This window comes from Salarias fasciatus (assembly GCF_902148845.1).
Source record: "Salarias fasciatus chromosome 23 unlocalized genomic scaffold, fSalaFa1.1 super_scaffold_20, whole genome shotgun sequence".
Lineage (NCBI taxonomy): Eukaryota > Metazoa > Chordata > Actinopteri > Blenniiformes > Blenniidae > Salarias > Salarias fasciatus.
The window spans coordinates 2,944,777-2,969,743 of NW_021941230.1; the positions used below are offsets into that span (position 1 = coordinate 2,944,777).

The window sequence follows — 24,967 nt, forward strand, 5'->3', positions numbered from 1 at the left end:
CACAACTGAAATCTGTGATATTTGTCTTAAATTTATATCTGGGTAGCATTAGCAGGCAGCTAAGCTTTACAAAGCTGGACATCACATTCCATGTAGTGTTGTCGGTGTTGTCTGAACCTGTGGTTTGTGTAATGTTTCTGCAGGAGGACGAGAGTCACTGATGGACCAGGAGTCCTCCTCCTCTGGGCCCAGGGGTGGAGAAGGGAGGTGCAGCACCATCAACATCCGCTCCATGTCCTCCAGCAGGATGGAGCATCCACTCCATGCTCCGGCCGGACTCTGCTGTGTTATGAAGCGCACAGCAGCTCTGGGGTCAGCAGCAGCTTTGTTCATGTTGTAGATATTGCAGTAAACCATTCAGCATCTACACTGCACTGGTATTCTGTCAAGTAAAAGCACACACTGCTGCTGCTTCAACTGGATACTGACATTGTGCTGTACATTATACAGGGCCAAATGGACAGCACAGTGGATGCAGAGTACTGAAGTAAATATATGCTGCTGTTTCTGCAGCTCCAGTTTGCTCTGTGAACTGTGGATGTTCACGCTGAACAGCTGTCTCTCGTCCAGTGTTACAGTGAACACAAACTGTTGAAGTAACAGAAACTGCTTGAGAAATGACAATAGATAATATTGAATCCATTACAGAAGTGCAGAGCCATCAGCTGATAGGCCACACTCTGCATTTACACTCTGGGAATAACATCCAGCAGTGTTACTGTCCAGGAACATCTCCACCAGCTGCCACCACAGGGTCTGATGGGTGGATGCAGGGTGTGGGTGGCAGTGCCTTGCTTAACTGCTCTCTTTCTTCCTTTGCTTTTTAACCAGGAGGAGGCTGGAGCACCACCCAGACCTGACGGAGCTCCTGACAGAAATCCAGGCTTCAGGTGAGCTGGGAGCTGCAGCGTGATGAACAGCATGTCCATCAGGAGGAGCAGCAGGAGGAGCAGCGTCTGAACCTGCAGTTCCTTGAAGGTGAAGCAGGGCAGTGAGGCTGAATGAGGCTGATTTGGCCTCTCAGCAGCAGCAGAGCCAGGCCTTCAGATGGTCCTGCAGCAGGTCTCTCTGCTGGTCCAGGCCTTCAGACGGTCCTGCAGGGGGTCTCTCTGCTGGTCCAGACCCCGAGAACCCAGCATTACACAGGAGCAACTCAACAACTGGTGATATTGATGTCCTTTTCAATAAAAACAGTTTTCACCCCATATGTGTCTGAATTCACTGCTTCTTGCTCAACACAAGCACAGCAGTGTTTTTGTATTTGGCATTTCTTTCGAAGTAGTGGTGCTGAATGGAGATGAAATAACTTTGTAAAGGTTGTACATGGTGGTATTTTGAATATTTTACATGGTGATTATCATGAACTTCAATCCAGACAATTCTGCGCTGTGACACATTACAGTAACAGGGTCCTTTATGGAAACCACACTTCAGTCTGACTGCTGTTGAAGAGCCAAACATAAGATGGAGCCAGAGTCATCTACATGTAGGGAGAAGTCAGTACTGATTTAATCTTCCAGTTACAGCTTTAAACACAACTGTCACTAAATACAGCCTTATAAAACAATTCTCCTGTCATCAACCAACTCTTCTTTTGAGCTGGCCTCATGTTGACAAGCATGTAGTCTCTGCACAATTCCTAAGACTGGTTTGAAACTGTAAACTTCCTCTGATAGCAAACTTTTGTCTGTCATAAAAATTTATGAATGTTACCTCATTATGGGCAAATCTATGCTTCATATAGAACAGAATAGACTGTATTTATCTCACCATGGAGACATTGGGTTATGGAGGCTCGTAGAACAAACAGGTGCAAAGAAATTAGGACATTTGCGAATAAAGAATAAGTTATAGAAATCTAAAAGAAGAAATCTAACTTGATATACTGACCTAAAATATAACACTTCTACTAGTACTACAATATAACAGGAGCTATAATATATACAAATATGTACAGATATGTTTTAGTGCAACGGAATGAGTGTATAATGAAGTGTCCATGATTGATTTGGGGTTACAAAGTGACATTAATATAATATTCAAATAGAGTCAACACTTCACCTATGTTTTTCAATAACTTTTCCATGACTTCACAATTTATTATTGAATTTATGACTGAAATGTAATTTTATTCGAGTATTGAAACATTAGGAGCTGAACAGAGCTCCTCAGAGCTCCCCAGAACTCCTCCACTCCTCGTTTGATGTCTCTTCCTCATCATCATCTCCACAACTATCGTTCTTTCCTTGGCAGCAGCTCTTCTGGTGCCTGGAGCGTTCTTTAAAACTCAGCCCATCTCTTATTTGCAAAGAAGCAAAAAGAAAGAATACGAGTCCCACAACGACCTCCATGTTTCGCAAGTTCTGGCGCGTTTGCCGGTGTGTAATGATGTCCCATCCTGCATCATAACGTGGCCGTTCGTCAGCCCGCCTACATTGCAACCGTAACCCCGCAGCATGGAAACGCAACACTGATTTGTGCCTGGTATGCTTTTTACGGACCCAACGGCACCCGAACCGACCCGACCCGTATCGATCCCAGCTGCGCAGTGGAAACGAGGCTAAATAGAAGGAGCAGAGAAGCAGCACAAAATAAATCTGCAGTAAAAGCAAGAAGAAAATATTTACTTTTTTAAATTCAGTAAAACATACCTGAGCAGGTGAGTTTCAGGGTGCGAGAGGAGCGGTATGATCCCACACAGTTCCGCAGATCAGATCGAGATTGAACACATTCTGACTGGATTCTCCACATAGATTGGAATGAAATAACAGTTGACTGAAAAGAAACAGGAGAGCCACAGTTGAGATGTTCACAGACGAGAGCTGCTGTCTTCAGGGTGAAGAGACGGTGATCCACAGGTTTGGGTTCACCAAGATATTTCAGCCTCAGTCTTCCTGCACAGCGACTGGCTCCTCCCACCAACCTGAACTCATCGCCCCCTGAACCCAGAGCAGAGAGAGAAGAGTGAAAGGATGAAATCCAGGAGTCAGGTTGCAGCACCACATATTTATTCCAGGGGCACCGCCCTTCAGGGCAGCCTCAGATGTGGATGTGGCCCTGGTTGAGTGACCGCATGTGCGTGATGGTAGAGGGTGGTTCACCTCCTGAAGAGAATGGTGAATTGTATCTACGATCCAATAAGATAAGCGCTGCATGGAGAGAGCAGAGCCTCAGATGAGAGCAGATGAGAGCTGTTTGGATGTATGACTGCCTGTGGTGGCATTCACATAAGATCTCAGAGTTCTTCCTGAGCATAAGAACTCTTTCCCATTGTAACTGAGGCTACGTTTAGACGAGACAATAGCCGTAACGTGGCACCCTCTTCCTTCTTCCCTCTCAATGGTGACGCCACATGTCAGTAGAAGGGGGCGTGAACGCCACCGTCACCAGTCTCAGGCCACAAGCTAACGCTGATCATGTCGCCAAATAAAGACATTGTCGGGACCAATGAGCAGAGGGAAGAGTGAGCAAATGCTGCCTTCACCAGCAGTGGTTACAAAGTAACACCAATCATGTCACTAACTTATAGGATCAGTACCCGTCAGGTGGGAGAAAACCGCAAACGTGGTCTTTAGCAACCATGGGTTCCAAGCAAGGGCTAATCATGTCACCAACAGACAGGATGGGTGCCACTAAGTCAGAAAACTCAGGTTTCGGGTACAGGCTACCGCTAAGCGCATTGCTAACAGCCACGCTCAATATCAACAGTTTAGGGGAAGGAAGCATGAACGACCTGTCTGACCTGGTAGGGATAGATTGGACTCAGTACGTGATTGAGAGGCCACATGAGGGGAAAAGGGGTGTGAACAGTGCCTTCACTGGTCACGGGCTAACAGTGCTAATAATCACTAGTGCTAATAGGCTGGGGGGAGAGCACAACGCAGCTTTCACCAGCCACAGCCGCAGACCAACAGTAATCATGCTGCCAATAGCAGTCAGCACCAATAAGCCAGAGGAAGAGCACAACGCAGCCTTCACCACCAACAGTTAATGCTAACACTAACTCTGTAACTAAATGGTCACACCCACCACCAATTAGCCGGAGAAGAGATTTTGCGTCTCTACCCACAACGGCTACAGCAAACATTAATCATGCGGTCAAACACATAGTTCATATCAAACAGCTCAGGGAAAGCACGCGCAAACGCCACATTTCCTGGCAACACCCACAAGTTAACACATTGTGCCACTTCACATACTGGACCGGCCCAAATAAGCCTGGTGAAGAGCGCAAACGTGGCCTTAAAGCTCGTGTCCGGAGTTTTGAGAGAGAGAGGTTTTTTTTAATCCAACGTCTCAGGTTCCGCCTCCCTCTGCTTTCATGAGCGACCAAGCCACGCCCCTTTAATTGCGCACGCTATTATCTGTCGGGTGAAAATGAGAGCCTCCGAGTCCTACAGCATCCTACATGTTTAGTTGTTTACGGTGGATGTTCAGCAGACAATGGATATATCTGAGGTAAGCGGGGCGGCTGCTGCGTTACTCTCCTCTGCCTGGGCGAGCGGCCGTGCTCTCTGGCTGCGCGCACATTTTGATTGACAACACGAGAATGCGGAAGCTCGAACTCTATTGGCTGAAGCTGACCGGCACTTTTTCGGATAACACCGGGGTCTATGAGACGAAGGCGGAGCTCATAAATAAATTTTTATATTCCTTTATGCTAATATTATATTGTAGTATCGAACCAGACTGACACATTTAAGCTCTGTTGAAAAATGATACATACATTGGAAACGAACGGAAACTCCGGACATGAGCTTTAACCAGCAACGGCAAACCTAATACTAACTGTGTAGGCAAACAGCCCAAATTGGTGCCATTAAGCCAGGAGAGCAGTTCACAACAGTGCCCTAGCGGCAGCGGCTAAAGCTAACTCCAACCATGTTGCCAGACATCAATGATCGGTACCAGTTAGTTGGGAGAAGGGCGCAATGTGGTCTAAACAAGCAACAGCTAAGTTCACACTAAGCACGTTGCCAGACAGCCAGGATCAGTATAAACAAACCGGAGAGACTGTCTGCCCCTAGAAAATGACCACAGTGGTGCCTCAAACTGCCTCAAATTCATGCCTCAAATTACAACCATCTGTTGTGGTTGCTGAGGACGCAGAGGAGCAACAGCTCTGCAGAGAGAAGTCACATAGAATTTAAAAAAAAACTGCAGATCACACTCTTAAACCAAGCGGAAACGATGAAGATGAAGTGTATATTTGTCTCGAGAGAAGCATTGTGTTAATTACAAGATAGAGATTTCTCCGTTCTGTAGATTTTTTTGTTTTGTTTTTGTTTTTGTGGTTCATATTGTGGCTTCTGATCTGTTTCAGAAAGTATTTCAAAGATTTTGTTCTTGTTCAGAAAATCAAACTGAAGTCATTCAATGCAGAGAATCGTGATTGTGGTTAAATGTAACTATTAAGTGCAACTCGCTCCACTAAAAAAAAAAAACTGTTATTCTGTGAAATTATTTACAAGATCACTCGGAGACGCTTGATTTTAAAACCTACCCCATGGCCGTAATTTGAGGCATGAATTAACGACCACTGTGGTTGTTTGAGTTGGAGGACTTGTTGATCTCGCGGAAGAGAATGTGCACGCTGTCTAACTCAGCAGGACTAGATCGGACACACTACGAGAGTCAAGCAGGCCCGGAGCTACATTAAGCTACCAGGTCACAGCACAAAAACATATCTTTCTGATGAATCAAATGTTCGTTTCATTGAAACAGTGGAACCACAATCCAGACGTTCACAGACTGCAGCTGATAACTTCAGGGTCCAGTAATCGTCGTCCACTGGTCTCCATTCTCCAAGGTGTTTCAGCTCCACTCTACCTGAACAGCCAGAGCTTCCTCCCACCAACCTGAACTCACCATCAGCCTCCAAGCAAAGAGCACAAAGTCAGCAAGAACAAAGATTCACTTCATTTCTTCATCTCTGAGGACTTTCTTTACCAGCTGTTTGGTTTCCGTCTTCCAGATGGACTCCTGTGGGGAAACATAGAGAGAGTTCAGGTTTCATCAGGTTTGAATGATTCTCACTTCTCATCATGCAGCTTGAGTTCAGAGTCGACATTCCAGTGAAATATGTTTGATCTGAAGATGAACTGAAAATATAAAGAGCCCAGCTGAGGTCAAGAGCATCTAGACTGGACCAAGAGAGGTCAAAGGTCGAAAATTAGATTATTTCTAAAAGCAAATCTAACAAACTGAGTCTGACCTGAAGTCTTAAAGAGTGGGACAGAAAACTCCACATTTCAGTTTGGAATTGACACCGAGGCACCGTTTTCACCACTTTTCAAGAGGAAACTCATCGTTGTGTTCTTGTTTGTTTAGACCTACCAGGAATCTGCACAGAAAAAGTTTAGATTCCAAGGAGCATAACCCTGAATCTGCGAGGAGGAATTCTTGATTCCGTGGCTTGAAAGTTAATATTCTGCGGGCATTAAAAAACATTTAAAAACACCAAAGTGGTCCTTTATTGTTGAATTTCTGCTGTGATTGATGACTTTGTTGCAACTTCGTCGTGGGGAGCGGGCAGCTGGGGGGGCAGTGGCGGAGAGCGCAGGGGGTGGTGGTGACGGAGGAACGCTCCATAACTTGATGTTTACTTCTATTATTAATCCACGTGGCTTCACTGTGTGCTTCTTTATCTGGCCTGGTGTTTCTGCATACGCCAAATTTACATGTAAAATGTGAGTTTTCTGCACCGGGCATTAAAATCCGCGGAAGGTCCGTGAATGTGCGGACAGATGTGATTTTCGTGAAAAATTTCGCGATTGCGGAATCGCAGATTCCTGGAGAGTCTATTTGTTATTCTCGGCAATGTACTGAGCATGAGCAGAACAGTTGCTGTGCACATGCAGCAGCAGTGTTTCCCCAGTCAACAAGGAGACACCCCGAGTGTGTCCACAAAGTCTCGTTTTCTGTGCTCTACAAGGAGACAGAGCCAAAGTGTTTTCAAAAACTTCCACCTTGGAAGCCATTTGCAAAAACATGTTTTCAGTGATTATCTTACAATCCTCTGTGGTTCAGAGTAAAATGACAGTAAATATGTCAAAGCACTGTCCACTACAACACACCAAATCTGAGCTGCAGTAAAACTGTTAGTCTAAATGTAAAATGTAAAAAGTGACAAAGCTCCATGTTGGACAGAATGGCAGTAGTTCCATGGAGATTGTTTGGTGCTACATTCCTGTCATTAAACACACCTGTTCTCCAACCAAATGTTGGAATCATTGAATTTACAGCTGTTCTTCCAACATTTGGCTGCATCCTTCAATCAGTCTCTCAGCCACTGTGAGGCCGGGATTCACAGCATGATCCACAAGCAGAGCCCTGATTTCATCAGGAGTCCTCCTATGTACTCGGCCTCTTCTTCCTCTTCTCCTGTTTTGTCCTCTTCCTCATCCTCCCAGCATCCTCACCCTCCCTTCCCCCAGGCTGACCTTCCCTTTCTGTGTCTCAGTGTTGTAGAAGCGATTCACACTCTGCTGGTAAAGTGGGCTTTGATGGGATTCAGCTGAGTGACTGGAGAAGTGACCATTTGTTGCAACTAATAAGATCAGATCAGAAAATGCTTCACACACTCCTCATCAGTGAAAGTTGAAGTTTACCTGAGAATAATGCTTCAATTTAGGAGACATTTTCAGGAAAAACTGATCACAAAATCTTGAAAATCTGCTTGACAGATGCAGACAGCTGCTCAGTGGTTTCAATGGTCCGGTACGCACCGGTACGGAGTTCCAGGACTTCTAAAAATGTCAACTGAGCGTCCTGGCACTTCTCCAAGCTCCAACAACGCAGCGCTACGCTTACCAGCACGTCTTTTTTAATCCTTCAGATAACTGCTCCGCCGCTTATCAGAGCACATCAGCCTTCACAGGGCCCAGCGCACGCTTACTCCTTCGTCCTGCACAGACTTCATTACCCATACTGCACTGGGCTTTACCAGAGAAGTGTGCATGCGTCGTTCAAGCTGCCTGCAGTAAACATGCCAGTCCAGCCAAAGCGTGAGTTGAACTGGAGCTCTTAAGTTAAGAAAATACAAGGAGAACTCTGCCATGCTCTCCTGGTTCAAAGCTTCAACAAGAAGAGAAGGAGGATTCAGCATCACAGCAGAGTTCATCTGCACTGACGGGACATGAGCAAACCATCATGTTATCAAACAGCAGAGAGCTGGAGGACAGCAGCTGAGGACTGTCCACAAGCATTTGACACTTGTTAGAAGGAAGAGACACTGCTGCTGTGATGAGAACAAATGACTGAATGTTGAGGAGGCTGAACTGACTGCTGAGCAACAGGAAAAAGTCAGGAGAGAAATGCTCCAAAGCCACTGAGAAAAACTGTCATGAAGGATGTCAAATATGTAAAATACTGCAATTTATCTTGTTTCCTGATGACACAGATATTTTCTGTCCAGGGAGAATTTAGAGCAGCTCTCAGAGGAAATCAACTCAGAACTGAACACATTCAAAAAGTGCTTTGATTCAAACAAACTCTCAGTAAATTATGTTATGTGGAAGTCATGAGGGGAATATAGAGACTCTTATGGACCCCCTCGAAAACGAGATGCTACATCTCAAGGGGCATTCCATGAATAAACTTGAAACTTGAAACTCTAAAGTTCTGACAGAAGGTGTAGAAGCAGACAGAGTTCCAGAAATCAAGTTTCTGAGGGTGAAAATCAACAAGAAGATCTGTTAGAAACCTCACATCAAACATGCTGAATCCTAAACATCCACAAGTCTTTCAGTCCTCAGCAAAGCAGAATCCTTCCTAAACAGCAAAGCTCTCCAGATTCTATATTGATCACTGATACTGTCGTACTGGAATGACTGCCTGGAAGTTTGGAGCAGCAGCTCCAAATCCTCACTACCACCGCTGTGCTCACTCCAGAAAAGAGCCATCAGGAGGATCCCTGAAGCAGCTTTCAGGACCACACTAATGACTTCTTTCCAGCGCGTGGAGCAGTGAAACTCCCAGCAGAGAGAGAAGCAGCAGTGAGCAGCAGAGTCCTACCTGAGCTCCACAGCAGCAGCAGCAGCAGCTTCAGCTCCATGTTCCAGGTAGACCACGTCTCTCTGAGTCTGATTATCTCTGTCTCTGGATATTTGTCCAGGTTGCGACACTTTTGTAACCATGTTGAGCAAGAAGTCATTTCCTGAGAAAGGGACTTGTATAATCAGATCTGATAGGAGGCTGCTGTCACGTCAGGATGTGGTTGTGTTTCCATGACAGAATTAGAGATATCCTCTCAGATTAAAGCAGTCTGATTTATCTCTTTGTATCTTCTGCAGGCTGAAAACTGACGTTCACAACACCTAAACATGTTTGTGTTTCTTCATTCTTTATGTTCTCAAACAGTATTTCAGTCAGTAAATTCCAATCAGGCTGGATCAATAAGTAAAACTTTTATACAGCTGGAGGATCCAAAAGCACACAGCTTAATGCTGAAACACACTGCAGGATGAATTTTTTCCTGATCTCTTGTCATCATAAATCAGAAATACTTTATTGATCCCCAAAGGAAAATTTCTTTTAGTCACAGATGCTCCCATTCAAAGGTCTAAGGAAAGTGGGACAACACAAAATATCAATCAGTTAAATATAAGTACAAACATAAAACATTATGTAAACAATAAAATATAAATCTCAACGTGCATTGCTCTGTTTCTAAAAGAATAAAATTTGGCATTTTAGGATTGCACATGGATGTTGTTATTACACTGGATTATTGCACATCAGTAGTTATTGCTTCCTACATGAGAGTGAGGAGTTCTACAGTCTGATGGCCACAGGCAGGAACCACTTCCTGTGAAGCTCTCTGGAGCATTTTTTTGAGATCAGTCTGGTCCTGAATGTCCTCCTGCCACTGAGCAGCAGGTTGTGGAGAGGCCAGAGGAAGCTGCCGACCCCTGGTGTGGAGGCTGAAGAGGAAGGGAGAGAGGACAGTCCCCTGTGGAGCCCCGGTGCTGCAGGACTACAAACTGTGGTCTGCCAGTCAGGTAGTCCTCAATCCAGGACACGAGGGGGGAATCCACCTGCAGCGCTGTCAGCTTCTTCCCCAGTAGAGCCGGACGGACGGAGCTGAAAGCAGCGGAGGAGAAAGAACATGACAGTCACAGAGCAGGCCGGCGGGTCCAGGAGGAGGAGATGCTGTTCAGCCTCCATTCAGACCCCAAACCCAACCCCATCTGCATCTCCTCCATCCTGACACCACTCTCAGGGATCCTCATGTTTTCATTCATTTCCTCTATGAACAGTTACCGAAGAAGGAAGGAAACTCCTCATGAGCAGGAAGGAAAGCAGTTCAGGAACCAGAGAAGATTAATCAAAAACACAACAGGTGAGAATGCTCATTCCATCAGTTCATTCATTTATATCTGCATCTCCTCTTCAGCCACGACCAGCGATGGAGCACAGACTGTGAGGCTCAGTCAGAAAATTTAAATTGACGGTATAGGAAGAGGGAGGATAGTTTGAGATAAATGTATTATAATTCACTCTCCACATTTCACACATTCATGTCTTACAGTCTGCGAAACAAGCTGGAAACTTAAGACAGATGAGCACATTAACACCAGGATAGTGTGAGGAGATATTCCATCATTCAGCTTATTAATGTGTTGTTTTATTTCTTTTTTTTTCTTCTTTTTTTGCTTTTGATTCCAGAGTGGAGCAGCAGAGAAATCAGTTGTAAGTAACAGTCTGATCAAATATATACATATATATATATATATATATATATTTTTTTTTTAGTTTTTTTTCAACTCACCAAATATGTATTGTCATTCTTTGTATTTTTTGTTCCAGATTGAATAGTTTAGATCAGGATAAACAAATTCTTAGTTTTGATTGGGAAAAGTTTCAGTAACACTTTGCTTTAAGCACCCGGTGTAACACATTATAAGTAGTTATAAACACTCAGAAATGATCACAATGCTTTATAACTCACTATACAGCACTATACAACATAGGTTAGGGTTAGGCATTCATTTTTTATGGTTAGGGTTAGGGTAGGGGCTAGGAAATGCATTATGTCAATGAGTGTCTTCACAATGATGTAAGTACAAACGTGTGTGTGTGTGTGTGTGTGTGTGTGTGTGTGTGTGTGTGTGCAAACTCTGTCCTCTAATCTCACTTCTTTCTCTCTTTATTCAGGTTGAGGAGCTGCAGTTTGTCAGAGATCAGCTGTTCTTCTGTGGCCTCAGCTCTGAAGTCCAACCCCTCCCTCCAGAAACATCTGGAACATCTGGACCTGAGCAGGAACCCTCTGCAGGATTCAGCAGTTTCTCAGCTGTGTGGTTTTCTGCAGAGTCCACTCTGTGGTCTGCAGACTCTGAGGTCAGTTGACTGTCTGTTCCTGTTGTAGAAGGAGAAATGTTTGTCAGCAGCTGTGATCTGAGACTCTGATCCTGCAGTGAGAGAGTGGACTGAGCTCAGCAGCAGCTGACTGCTGTGTGTGGACATGAGGAGGAGTGTGAATGTTGTGTGTGATGAAGATCCACAACAACAGAACAGCTCATTGATCAGGACTCAGTAATGTGGAGCTGCTCATTTCTCCATCAATACATCTGATTGGTTCCTCCTCATTGATTCTGCTGCTTTCTCTCTTTATTCAGGTTGGAGGACTGCAGTTTGTCAGAGATCAGCTGTTCTTCTCTGGCCTCAGCTCTGAAGTCCAACCCCTCCCACCTGAAGGAGCTGGACCTGAAGTTCAACTACCTGCAGGCTCCAGATGTGCAGCAGCTGGTTGCTCTCCAGCAGAGTCCAGACTGCAGCCTGCAGACTCTGAGGTCAGTAGATGGTTGGAGTGAGTCCATGCTGCTTTCAGCAGGTTTGGACTAAACACAGTCAGTGTGAGAACAAAGATCCAGTGTTTGACTCTCAGTGAGGCTGTGAGAGGAGAACGCTGAGCAGCTTCAGGATTGGACAGCAGAGGACACACAGTCAGCCAATCAGAGGAGCCACAGGCTTGTTGTGTTGGTCTGACAGTGGTGGTCCTTCATGAGCTCTGAGCTGCTGACTGCTGCTCTGAACAGGACTGAAGTCCTCACTGCTTCACACACTCTGACCACCACCTCTCATCTCTCTGCAGCTGGGAGATGAACATCTTGTGGGACTGAATGACAGAGGAAGCAGCAGAAGAGCTGCTGAGTGTCAGTGGTGCAGTGTGAAGAGCTGTGAGAGTCCAGCATGGAACCATGGAGCATCAGTAGATCTTCAGCGTTCAGCCCTGCTGCTCTCCCTCATTTCACCATCCTGAAGGAGATTTATCCAAAGAACCACTCAGAAAACCTTTTCAGATCAACAACATCTGCTGCTTCTGTGAGACTGCTGTAGAAACAACTGTCCAGATGTTCTTCTCATGCTCTCAGATACAATCTGTTTGATTTTCAAAGTGATTCCAGACTAAATCTCTTCATTTCTGAGTCATGTGACAGAAAACAGGAGAACTTTTGGACTGACTGCAGAAGAAAAATGATGAATTGTTCAGTCATGTAATTCTCTGCTTGGTGAAGTTTTTCATTCCTCTCAATCACATTTTAAAGTCAATCCTCAACTTTCAATGATTTCTAATTGTTTAGCAGCTCAGTAAAAATGATCAAACTACTAAGACACAGATCTTAGACACAATCTTTGAAACAGTCCAAATTCATTTGTCCTCTTTGTTCTTAAAAACTCTATTTTGATCAATATTTAGTGAAGCTGGTTTCTTGTTTCTTCTGTTTTCTTCTCATCTTCTCTGAAGCTTATTGAGGTCAGAATATTCCTGAGGGACGACGTACGCCATTTTCCAAGGGGTGTCCCAATTCGGGGGGGTTTACTTTGGGCCCGACCCCTCAGAACTCTGTTTCAAAGGAGGAGGGCCAAGGGGGAGGGCTGGAAAGAGAAATGGGACTGGGCCTCAGTGTGGATCCTCCACAGTGTGTGATCAACGAGGTCCCCGGCCTGCAGAGTCCAACATTTCACCTCAACTGAAAAAAAAAACCCAGTACAAGCAGAGAAACAAGATAACCAGGCACCAAAAACAGCAACAAGTTCCCGGTCAGTCTGACTGAGGACTTGTCCCTTCCATGTTTCTGTGCTGCTCATCATCATTTCTTCTCCCGTCTTCCTCCATCTTCAGAGTCTCGGGATCGGTGCGTGCGCCCCGTCATCCCCCCAAACGGAACTTTCAGGCATCAGGGAAAAAAACAAAACACATAAACCATGAAATAAATGAATAAATACAAAAATTAGAAAGACGAAGGTGCTGCTGAAGCTGTGGATGGGTGTGTTGTTGTAACAGTAACACTGTCACAACTGAAGAGGAAACGTTTGTAAGGCAGTCCCTGAAGAAGGATGAAGAAGGGAATTCTGGTGTTCCTCTGAACATGCACATTTTTTAGTTGGTAGTCAAACACACGGTTTTCTCCCTTTTGTCAAGGCTTCTTCAGAAGAGCCAGACGACCGTCACAGGGTGTCCTCCGGGAGAAGTTCGGCATTCCGCAGTCTTTTGCGTTCTTCCCACATCTGAACGCTGCATGTTGTGTTCTGGCTTTCACATTGGTTGTGTCCTCCATGATGACACAGTGTGGTCCAGTGAGGAGGAGAGTTGAGGAATCTGGATGTGCAGTGACTGGGACGCTGCGCTCTGCCACTGTGCACGTTCTCACAAACACACAACACCAACAACAGCAACGACAAGCACACCTGCAGCTGCTGCACCAACGACCACCACATCACACCTGAAGATTATATGGAGAAAACATGTCCCATGTGCCGTGCACCGCCCGCTGTGGAGACATTCTCTGGTAGGGGGGCTTGACCTTTCACCTCTGCCCTGCTGGACCGCGTGTTCCTGTCCTGTGGCGGCTTCCTCCAGACCGGCCGGGAGCACGCCTGTCAACACTGAGTGTGGCACGTCAACATGCTTTGTCACCTGACTGCTCCAAACAAAGAAACACACACGAGTTCCAATGAAGTCTCACAACTGGAAAGGTTCAAAGGAGAGACACATCTGGCAGGGATGACATTTAAACTTTTTTAATAACAAATACAAACTCCATGAACACAAAACAAAAACATCAAAAACTAAACTCCTTAAAAATCAATAAAATGAAAGAAAAGAAAAAGCAGTGACACATTACTAATACTGGTCCGCAGGGCCGCCTTGACCACTGGACGAGGAGGGACTGAAGTCCAGGGGCCTCGGTCTGTCAGGGGCCAATCAGAGGGGCCAAATATAATGTCTGAAAAAGGCTCTTTGTGGACGTCGCTGTCAATCACCAAACATTGCTTTTTCCAGCACGGCGCGCCCGTAGCCAGCCGTGACGGCAAGTCGGATAAAGGGCCAATCAGAATTCACCTTAGTTTCATGTTATTCTTTGACTTGTTAAAGTTTCTGTCAGTCATATATCAAACCACGCCCCCGCACTCAGGGGCCGACCTGTTGACCAAAAGGCTCATCAGTCATGCAGAGAATACCGCCTGGATCTTATTCCTACATCTGCAGTTTGTTTGTTTTTCTGTCAGTCAGTCGATTGGAGCCAATCACAATCCAAGGATTCAGGCCCACGTGTTGTTGCTGTGTATGTCGATGGTTAAACTGAACGGCGCCGATCTGGAGACGACAGTGTCAGCAAAGAAAAAGTTGGAGAGCGGAGCACAGAAGAGAAAAGCCCAAAAGGAGAAAGAGATTCATGACAAACGATTATTGACCACAATACCAAAGCTCACGGGATTTTTTAAGAAGAAAACTGATGAACAGGAAGGCGGAGACGTGGAAAGTGAAGCCGCGCAAAGCATCGCCGAACAGGCCCTGGCCTCCGCGGCGGCTTCAGCTGCTGACGCCGCGGACAAAGTTGACAGCGACGCCGAGGGGGGGGGTGCAGAGGACAACCTGCGGGAGGACGCTTCAATACCGCCCACCTCTCAGTCCCAGCCCGGCAGCCTCAGCTTTTTACCAGCTGGAGCAAGTCAGGTGAAGAGAGAGGAGAAGGCATCGGCGCTGCCGCCATTGGAAGCGCTCCTTCTGCTGCATCCGGAGGGGACCCGCAGCCGCCGCCGCCGCTGGATGATCCCTACAACACAGACCCGGCTCCATGGGGACAACACACCATAGCAGATGAAAAGGTACGAGCGTATTGGGCTGAAATAGGACCAGCACGACGCCAAAATAAGGACGGTGATCTGTCGGCTTCAGCTCGCCAGCAGAAACAACAGAAGCGTTTTTTTAATGAAGCGTTTTTCCAGCGGAAACTTGTCAACGGGGAAAATGTACTTAGAGAACGGTTGTGCTGCTCTCCACAAAGTGGAAATATATTTTGCTTTGCAGGCAAACTATTTGGGGGGCAAAACAGAGGCAGGTCTTCCTTTTCAAGTCCAGGATTTTCAGACTGGCAACAAGCAAAGATGAGAATCAGCGAGCATGAAAACAGTGAAATGCACAGATCGGCCATGACTGCTTATATTAATCCATCAGCTGAACACGGAGTGGTGGATTCAGAGCTGAAGAGGCAGTTTCATCAGGAATGCCAGGACTGGACTGATGTGCTTCAAAGAGTTGTGTTGGTTGTCAAGTTTGTGTCTGAGCGAGGACTGGCTTTCAGAGGGAGCAGCCACAGACTTGGGGAAGCAAACAATGGGAACTATTTGGGTTGTATGGAGCTCATCAGCGAGTTTGATCCCTTTTTGAAGTCCCATATTGACAAGTATGGCGATGCAGGAGGAGGAACTCCCTCTTATCTCTCTTTAAACATTTGAGAAGAATTGATTGAACTAATGGGAAAACAAGTTCTCACTGAGATTATTGGAAAAGTCAAAATGGCAAAATATTGTTCCATTAGTGTTGACTCCACCCCTGATGTTTCACACACTGACCAGCATATTGAGATATGTGTCACCAGACGGAGCTGCTGAGGAGCGATTTGTAAAGTTTTTGCCGACATTGAGTCACACCGGTGAAAACCTTTTCCAGTGTTTGACAAGCGTTTTGGAGGAGACGGGAATTCACATCAGTAACTGTAGAGGACAATGCTCTGACAACGCAAGCAACATGTCTGGCATCTACAAAGGCGAGCAAGCACGCTTGAGGGAAATCCCCCCTCTTGCTGAGTGGGGGCCATGTGCAGCGCAGACACTGAATCTAGTGGGTGGAAACAGTGGAAACTCTGTTTCCGTCTCCATTATTGACCGTCTTGTGTCCGAACTGGATCAGAGATATGAATCTTACAAAGGCCTGTGTGAAACCTTTGGATTCCTGAATCATCTGAAACCAATTTCCTCTGAAAACCTCAACACAGCAGCTACCAGTCTTTACAAGAAGTAGAAAACTGATCTGTCAGAAGACTTTGTTGATGAAGTGGCACATTTTCAACAGTTTGTGCAAACACTCTCAGACAGCAGCACATCAGCCTCGGACCTTCTGAAAGACATGAGGACGAGACGACTCCAGACAGTACTCCCTGATGTGGATGTCGCCCTTGGTTTATATCTCACTCTGCCTGTGACCAGTGCTGCAGGGGAGCGCTCATTTTCCAAGCTCTCAATGGTGAAATCCCGCCTGAGATCATCCATGCACCAAGAGAGACTCGGCCATCTTTCCTTGATGTCAGTCCAGAATGACATTCTTCCAGGCCTGGATTTTAAGGACATCATAGAAGACTTCTCAACTAAAAAGGCCAGAAGAAGGCCTTTCTAAGGTAACATACAGCAGTTTATTGTGTGATAGTTATCAGCTGATGCAACCTATCCTAACTGTTTTGTTTTTTTAAGGAAAATTTGATCTCCTCCCTCCTTCATGCTGGAACTGAGGGCTCTTCTTCTTTTTCTTCATGGTGCTGAAACTGTGACTTCCTACTTCTGAGTTCTCATGAGAAATTGGCTGTTCAGCATTTAAAGTTTTTGTACATGTACATGTTTTGGTGTCTGTTTTTTTTTTCTTTGGAAGGGCGGCTGAGTGGGGGGGTGGCGGGGCCTCCAAGCCTCAGTTAGTCCAGGGGCCTACACCTTGGTTAAGGCAGCCCTGGCTGCTACACGTGCATCTGGACTTATCACTGCCTCCCGACAACAGCGACAATAAGACATGTATTTTGTATGTATTGTTTATGAGATGGTTTTCTCTGCTGCTTCATGTGTCCTGCAGACAGAGGGACGTCCTGTACAGCAGAAGCCTCTGGAACTGTGACCTGCCATCATATTGACAACGACTGGCAAATGAAGAACTCTGTTCTTCAAACATGGATTGTGTTTGATTCACTGTTAGAGAGCAGTGAATGAGTTCATTAACAATCAGCTGATCAGTGTTAGGAGTGAACAAACAAGACATTTCCCTCTGAAGTATTAAAATATTGTGTTCTCTGTCATGTCAGATGATGCCCTGCTTTCTAAAAGTCTCCGGCCCTTGAGGATCTCTGGTGCCTCCTTCACTGTGGACCCAGCCGGACTGTCCAGACCTCCAGAGAGCTGGCCCACACTGAGGCTGCCAAGTCTGTCAGCTCAGCATCTCTGGTCCTGGAGGGAGGCTGCTGGAGTCTCCCTCCTGGCTAAACCTGGTCCCAGTGGACCCTCTGAGCCTGGATTCAGCACCAGGAGACACTGTGCCTTCAGAGCAGAGTTTTGTCTCCTCAACATGTTGATCAGCTGCTTTTTGAAAGAAAAACCTTTCAGAGAAGAAAACTACAAGACAGCTGTAGAGTAAAAGCCAAAGAGCTGCTGATCATCACCTGCAAAGGATCTGCTGAAGGATTTACCTTTGTTCAACTTGTTCTCAGCTGAAATGTCTCACTTTGTTTTGACTGAGAACTAAATCAAAAGTTTCTCCAGAAGAAGAGGCTCCTGGATCTAGTAGCTCTGATGCAGGATGAGTGAACTGCATCTGGAAGAACAGGGTGAGGAGGGATCTCCGTTCACTTCTCTCAACACTCTTCTGTTTGACACACTAAAACATGAGTGAAGGTTTCCACTAAAATCCTGCTTTCATTGATGGAGAGAGGACTTGAAGCTCTTTGAGTTTGGTTTTCCAGGATGGGAATTGTTCTGTATGACTGAAAGCTCATCAAAGCTTTGACTTCACAGCAGCTGAGCAGCCAGACTTCATTTCCACCAGGACTCTGGCCCTGAACAAAGCTGCTGCTTTCCTCTAGAAGCACGAGAAGCTCAGCCGGGGCTGGATTCACTCTCAACTCTACAAAACCCACAGAGCTCTGATATGGACAGAGGAACCAAACCTGATCCTCCAGACAGAATGAGAGCTGCTGATCAGAAGAAGACAGGAACCAGGTAGGGCAGGGGTGGGGAACCCTGGTCCTGGAGGGCTGCAAACCTGCATGTTTTCCATGTCTCCCTGCTTCAACACACCTGAATCGAATCAAGATTCATGGCCAAGTCCAGCAGAAAGCCAGATAACGAGCCTCATTGCAATCAGCTGTGTTGAAGCAGGGAGACATGGAAAACATGCAGGTTTGCGGCCCTCCAGGACCAGGGTTCCCCACCCCTGAGGTAGAGACTCCCTGCTTCCTCCTGGACGCTCTTTCTATTGAGGAGGCTGATCTGAACAGTTGGTGAGAGCATCAAGTTCCTACCAGCACCCTGGATCCCAGCAGGACGGAGGAGACCAAGGGGCTGGAGGACATGAAGACCAGGATGGAGGCAGTGGAGATCCAGGGCCTGAGGAGAGGAGGATGATGATGAAGAGCAGGACTGACTGGAGGAACAGTCTCAACAAGATTCACTCCCTGCTCCACATCTACTGATTCACTCTCACATTTCTCTCAGCACCAACATATGAAGCTCATATCAAACCATTTCATATTTTAACAGCATTTCTTCACATTTCTCTTCATCCTGACTGAATCTAGTCTGTAGATCCTGATAAAGCAGTTTACTGAGGCCAGCAGCAGCATCAACACACTAAATATACAACACTGCTTCACTTTAAACTCCCTGCAGCCTGATTTAAGGCTGGAAACAGCTTCACCAGGTCACTGCTTTCATTCTCAAGGTCAACACGTGCTAATTAGCTGTTAGCATGCAGCTAGCTCACCGGAAATCCTCCAGAAACGTGGCTTTGAAGGAGCTGCAGCTCCGTGGCTGTGGTTCAGCTTCTCCAGCAGCTTCCAGCAATATTTCCACCTTATCAGGACTTATTTTCTCCTCCAATCCAAGAGCTTCACTTTCTTCCTCTGGCAGCAGGACGCTGCTTGCGGGTGTTTCGGATTAACTGGTCTCCGTGTTAACTGGTGCCCCACTTCCTGTAGCGTCTCTGCTGCTGCTAAAAGCAGATGTTAAAAACCGACAGGAATCAATCCGGAGCTTCCTGGAAAACTCACTTTAACCGCACTGAACACAAAGTTTAAAGAGTTGGACCTTTACTGAGTCTGGATCCTTGTTGGACCAGCACGTGTCAGACCAGGACTGGCATCAACTGCAGCTGCAGCTTCTTCTTCTACTGACTTCCGGCAGGCTGGACACTGGATCAGCGTCATGCTGCCCCCACCTGGTCACTGTTCATACTGAGAGGTTGGGGGAAGAAGAAACTTTACAACTGCCTGATCTAATGGCGAGTTCAGCCCAGACAGAAATATCCTCTTTAAAGAAAATGAATGAAGCCGAGGCCTGAAAGCTCTTTAAAGTCCCGCTCCAGTCCTCTTTTGGAGCTGTTTTAAAGTGTCCTCAGGAGTCTTTACATTGTGATGAGGAAGTTTTTAGCCAACATCACTAAACCTGTGTCATTTTCCAGGCCTCTGTATCTGCAGAGCTCCAGAGATCATTAACAATTTGCTGCTGGGTGAAGACCGGCTGTGGGTGGACTGTCCCCCAGTGTCCAGACTGAAGGCTGTGGGTGGACTGTCCCCCAGTGTCCAGACTGAAGGCTGTGGGTGGACTGTCCCCCAGTGTCCAGACTGAAGGCTGTGGGTGGACTGTCCCCCAGTGTCCAGACTGAAGGCTGTGGGTGGACTGTCCCCCAGTGTGTGGACAGTGTTGTCCCCATGTCCGTCCACAGAGCTGTGGTCTCCCGTTGTCCTGGACTCCTCCAGCATCTCCACTGCTTCTCCTCTGTTGATCTGCAGCTGGTGAGCATCACTCCAGTCAGCAAAGCCGTCCTCTGCAGATCAATAAAGACTAATGTGGCGTATGCAGAGGGACTTTCCAGCTGTTTTAAAACAGCTGCATTAGAGTTAAAACAGCTTCACTCGTCCTCCGGTTCCTTTTGTATGTGAACTGATGTTGATCCAGATGTGGCTCCAGCTCCATATGAAGCTCCTGAATTAACAGTTTCTCCAGAGGTTTGAGAAGATGAGAGGTGAGAGCCACTGGTCTGAAGTCATTGTTGACCTGGGTTCATGCTTCCTGAGAACCAGAATGAAGACTGATCTTCTCCAGAGCTCTGCTGCTGAATGACTGTCAGTGGAGAGCTGGAAGAGTTGATGCTGAGCTGGAGTGAGTTCCTCTGCTGATGTTTTACAGTCACACACTGACATAAAGCTTGGAGATGCTGGGGATTGATCCCAGGACCTCATACATGCTAAGCATGTGCTCTACCACTGAGCTACTTCCCCTGTTTCTTTTTTTGGTGCTGGATTTCTTCTTTAACTGAATCAGCTCATAAAGTGAGCGAGAAAACCCCTGAGAAGCAGATCTTCACCATTCACTGTCAAAGCTGTGATTATGTTGTGTGTCTGGTTGCTGTTGGTGTGTATTGGTGGAAGGCTCTGGGTTCACTGTTAACAATGGGAGGATTGGACATTCGTATGGACAGACCACCAAGCTGGACTGTTGTTACTGAGAACTGTAATGAGAAAACTCTAAAAGCTCTTTCCACAGAAAAATACCTCATTTAAAAACAAAATAAAAATAAAACAATAAATTATGTCTGAGAGACAAACAAGGAGAATTGAAGAGATCTCACAGCAGGGAGTTCTCTTTGTTGTTGTCGGCCATTGCTTCTTGCATCCCAGAGCAGAGTTTCACGTGACGCCATGTTGGTAAACTTCATCACCACGAAAAGTAAGTGGATGTTAAACACTGATTGCTCCAAGAAGGAGGATCTCTACCCTCCCCGGGTGGACTTGAACCACCATCCTTTCAAGTAACAGCCAGATGCCCTGACCGAATGCACCCATTTGGAGTTACAGGAGAATCCCTTCCAGGTCCAGAGGGATTGATTTGGAAAAAAAAAAAAAAAAAAACATCATTAAAGTTCAATATGAACATAATTGCATTTAGGATCAGATGTATGATTTTGAAATTCTAATAATATCAACATTGAGACACCTCTTCCAGCCAGTGTGGTCCACTGAGAATCACAAACATCTGTAACATCTGTAAAAATCCTTCTGGAGCTGCACAGAGATGATTAAATGAGGAAGAAACTGATGCTGCTCCTCAAGTCACTTCCTCAAACAGTGTTTCCAGGAGTTGCTCTATTTTACATGAGATTAAAATGAAGCAGTCTGGATCATCTGCTGCCACTGCTCCACATGTCAGCAACGCCCTCTTGTGGTCACATTCATTTTGACCATAGTAAAATTGGAGCTCATGAAATAAAATGAAATGCAGTTTTCTAAAAGTTTGGCAGGAGATTGATGGGAGTTAAATGATTTATACTGACTTTCATAATCTGCTGTACTGAAGCAGGTTCATCTAACATCTGGAGTCCTGCAGCTTTGAAAGAAAGAAAGAGAAGTTTGCTACATACAGCAAGTGACTCTAACAAGTGGTTTACTGCTGAAGCCCAAAGTTCAAAACTGCCATCATGTCAACAAATCAGCATCATCATTGTCTTTTTCTTACATTGGTGTTTGACCCTAACTGAAGACAGACCATGTCATAACACAGATATTATTCATGTTCAGGGCTGATTGTCTGCAGTATGTCTCCATATGTCCATTGTGTCACGTCGCTATGACGACTCCACCCACACCAAGTCGGTACTCTGTATGATGGAAAGCGACCGGGGCCAAGGCCGAACAAAGAGAACCGAGTGGAGGAAGACTGAGAAGGAACCAGTGGAAAATGACTGATAGAGCCGTCCACGGTGCTGAAGAATCAACTTGTGTGAATCATTCTGGACGTGCCACTGTTTGTTGTTCGATGTAAATAAAAGCTGAGTTTTTTTTTTCCATGACAGTGCTTCTTGTACATCATTTTATTAAACTTATGGCAGAAACCTGAAACATTTCTGATCAAAAAACTAAGTCAGTCAGACAAGGCTCCACTTTCTCAGCCATGGAGGACAGGAAAGCTGTCTGCTCTGTCTCACTCATAAGTGAGTGATATACAGACACAAAAGATCCTTTTTAAGGCCTGGGTAGCTCAGATGGTAGAGCATCAGACTTTTAATCTGAGGGTCCAGGGTTCAAGTCCCTGTCCAGGTGCTGTAAGGGTAGATCCCTAATTGGGTCTGAATCCTCATAGCAGAGGGTCACAGTGCTTCAGGTATCTGTGGCTGGAAGTCATGTCCTGGTGTAATGCTGTGCTTCATCTTGATGTTGTCAAGTTTGAGAACTCTCTGACGTTCTGTTGACATGGAGCGAGTCTTCCTCTGTGACTCTTTCACTCCCATGAGCAGGATGTGATGTTCCTGACAGAGACGTGGCTGAGTGAAGGTGAACTGGTCTCCTGCTGGAACTCTGTCCCCAGGACTGTGGCTTCTCCAGCTCTCCCAGCATGCCGTTGGACTCACTTAGGGCTCATTTATGTCCAGGAGGACTTTTTGAAGTGGTTGAGGTCAAACTGACCATCATTCAAGTCATTAAGGACTGATGTTTTCATTTCCTTGAGCCAGGATGTTGTCAGGAGTCTTGATCACTTGACTGATTCATGACAATCATTTGAGTCTTTTTAATTCAGGAGCATGTGGGCTCATTGGTCCGAGACTCTTGGAGTACGATTCTCACTTAGATGTGAGAGGTCCTGGGTTCAATTCCCGGATAAGCCCTTCAGTTATCAATGTTTTCTCCAACTAATGGTTTTCAGCTTTGGTTATCAATGTTGATCCCTTTCAGTCAAATTTCAGAAGAATGACTTTGTGTTGGAGGTTTGTCTGATCTCATGTTCATGACCAGCAGCAGCATTTCCACTGTCAACAAGGAGACGGAGCCTGAGAGCTCTGGAAATGTTCCACCTTGGGAGCAGTTTATAAAAAGTAGTGTTTTCAGTGGCTACACTGTTGTGGTGTAAACAGACACCAAAACACAGTGAAAGTTTAGTGTTTTCTCTTGAAGCCTCTGCAGGGTAAACTCCAAATCAAAAAGTACTCAAAATCAGTTCAGCTTCAACATCATGTCAGTTTTAAACTTTGTATCCTGGAGCAGCGTCCAGTGAAACGTCTCTTTCAATCCTGCTGCAGCTGAAAATGCAACAACGACTCAACTCTCTGCACAGTCATCTCACCGGCCGGACTGGAGCCTCTGGAGTCCCTGGTTTGGCCCAGAGACCAGATGTTTGACAGAACTGAGCACAATGAGAGAAAAGCTGAAGGAAAGCCTCCCTCCTGATTGGACGTGACAGAGAGAGGACAAAGGAGGACCTGAGGACGCTCAGCGAGGACCAGCTGAGGAAACACACTCAGGCAGCGACCTGAAGACTGTCCAGGCTGTCAGGAGTCTTCAGCACCTGCCTGGTTTATGATGACAAGCTACGTGGTGGCTCTTTGGTCTCGGAGTATGATTCTCACTTAGGGTGTGAGAGGTCCCGGGTTCAATTCCCGGACGAGCCCTTCAGTTGTCTTTGATCTCTCCTTCTAATGGTTTTCAGGTTTCATCCAGAAGATGCCTGCCCATCAGAGGGAAATAATGTGATTAGTTTGATATATTCCAGTTAAAAATGAGAGTAACGAGTTTGGAAACCCTCCTCAGATTCAGAGTGATGATCTGGTTGGTGGAGGAGCGACCGGCCCCCAGTGACGTGGAGGGAAACCCCGTAGCGTCAGCACAGGTTCAGACTGCTGAACGAAGCCACACCTGGCTTTACCAACGTGACACAGCTGCTGAAGGAGCTCCGGCTCCATGCTGCTCACTCAGAGGAGGAAGAACCAGATGTTGGACTCTGCAGGCCAGGGGCCTCGTTGATCACACACTGTGGAGGATCCACACTAAAAGTCTACCAGCAGAAACAGCATCTGATTTATAAACCATGCAGCTCTTTCCCTTTATAAATCCAGTCCAGCTGGAAGGCTGTGCAGGTGGATTCACCTCATATCACCCTCCACACACACACTTTCTACCAGGAATGGTCAAAGTACCTCAGGAAGATTCTGATCTCAATAAGCTGCTGATCGCTGGAGTTTTACTCTCAATCATGGCAGAGAAGACAAGGAGAAGGGACTTCAACAACTTCTACATTGACTTGTTGAGGGAAATATGATTTTTTTTCAGAAATTCTTTATGGCAACAACAGAAGGATTTCCCCAACAGTTTCGCTGGCAGCAGTTCTATGTTCTATTTGGCTGGAAGGATCCTCTGAGACGTTCAGAGCTCTTTGTTTAGAGATGGATTTTAACACTCAGCCTCTGTTCATGAGCTTGATGATACTGACGTTTGACATAAAGCCTGGAGATGCTGGGGATTGAACCCAGGACCTCCTACATGCGAAGCAGGCACTCTACCACTGAGCTACATCCCCTGTTTCCACCACATCCTCTGATTCTGACTGAAGTGAATCAGCTCAGTGAGTCCAGGAGGAAAACTCCTGAGAAGCCTGTTCCTCTCTCAGCAGGACAGTCTGGACTGTGGAGTGTGGCTGCTTGCTGGAGGTCAGTATTGATGGAAGTGGATCCATCACTGGTCCAGGTCAGGTGTTTTCTGTTCATGGGGGTTTGAACAGAAAACACCTTCTTCCGTCCGCAGAGAAGGATTACTATTGCAACAAGACATCATCAGTAGGGTAAAACTAATCTGTCTCACGACGGTCTAAACCCAGCTCGCGTTCCCTATTAGTGGGTGAACAATCCAACGCTTGGTGAATTCTGCTTCACAATGATAGG

At 46.1% G+C, this 24,967-nt stretch overlaps 1 long non-coding RNA gene and 3 other non-coding genes across 4 annotated transcripts; 2 read left to right on the forward strand and 2 right to left on the reverse strand.

Annotated features, from left to right (window-relative positions):
* The first annotated feature begins 11,294 nt into the window (after positions 1 to 11,294).
* Positions 11,295 to 12,633, forward strand: LOC115384165 (uncharacterized). The gene is made up of 3 exons (XR_003930828.1): positions 11,295 to 11,340; positions 11,619 to 11,792; positions 12,095 to 12,633. It is a non-coding gene; the product is annotated as an uncharacterized LOC115384165 (long non-coding RNA).
* A 7,835-nt stretch (positions 12,634 to 20,468) lies between these two features.
* On the reverse strand, positions 20,469 to 20,540 carry trnaa-agc (transfer RNA alanine (anticodon AGC)). Its single transcript has one exon. It is a non-coding gene; the product is annotated as a tRNA-Ala (tRNA).
* Positions 20,541 to 22,285: 1,745 nt separating this feature from the next.
* trnak-uuu (transfer RNA lysine (anticodon UUU)) lies at positions 22,286 to 22,358 on the forward strand. Its single transcript has one exon. It is a non-coding gene; the product is annotated as a tRNA-Lys (tRNA).
* A 2,176-nt stretch (positions 22,359 to 24,534) lies between these two features.
* Positions 24,535 to 24,606, reverse strand: trnaa-cgc (transfer RNA alanine (anticodon CGC)). The gene has a single exon. It is a non-coding gene; the product is annotated as a tRNA-Ala (tRNA).
* Between the last annotated feature and the right edge of the window lie 361 nt (positions 24,607 to 24,967).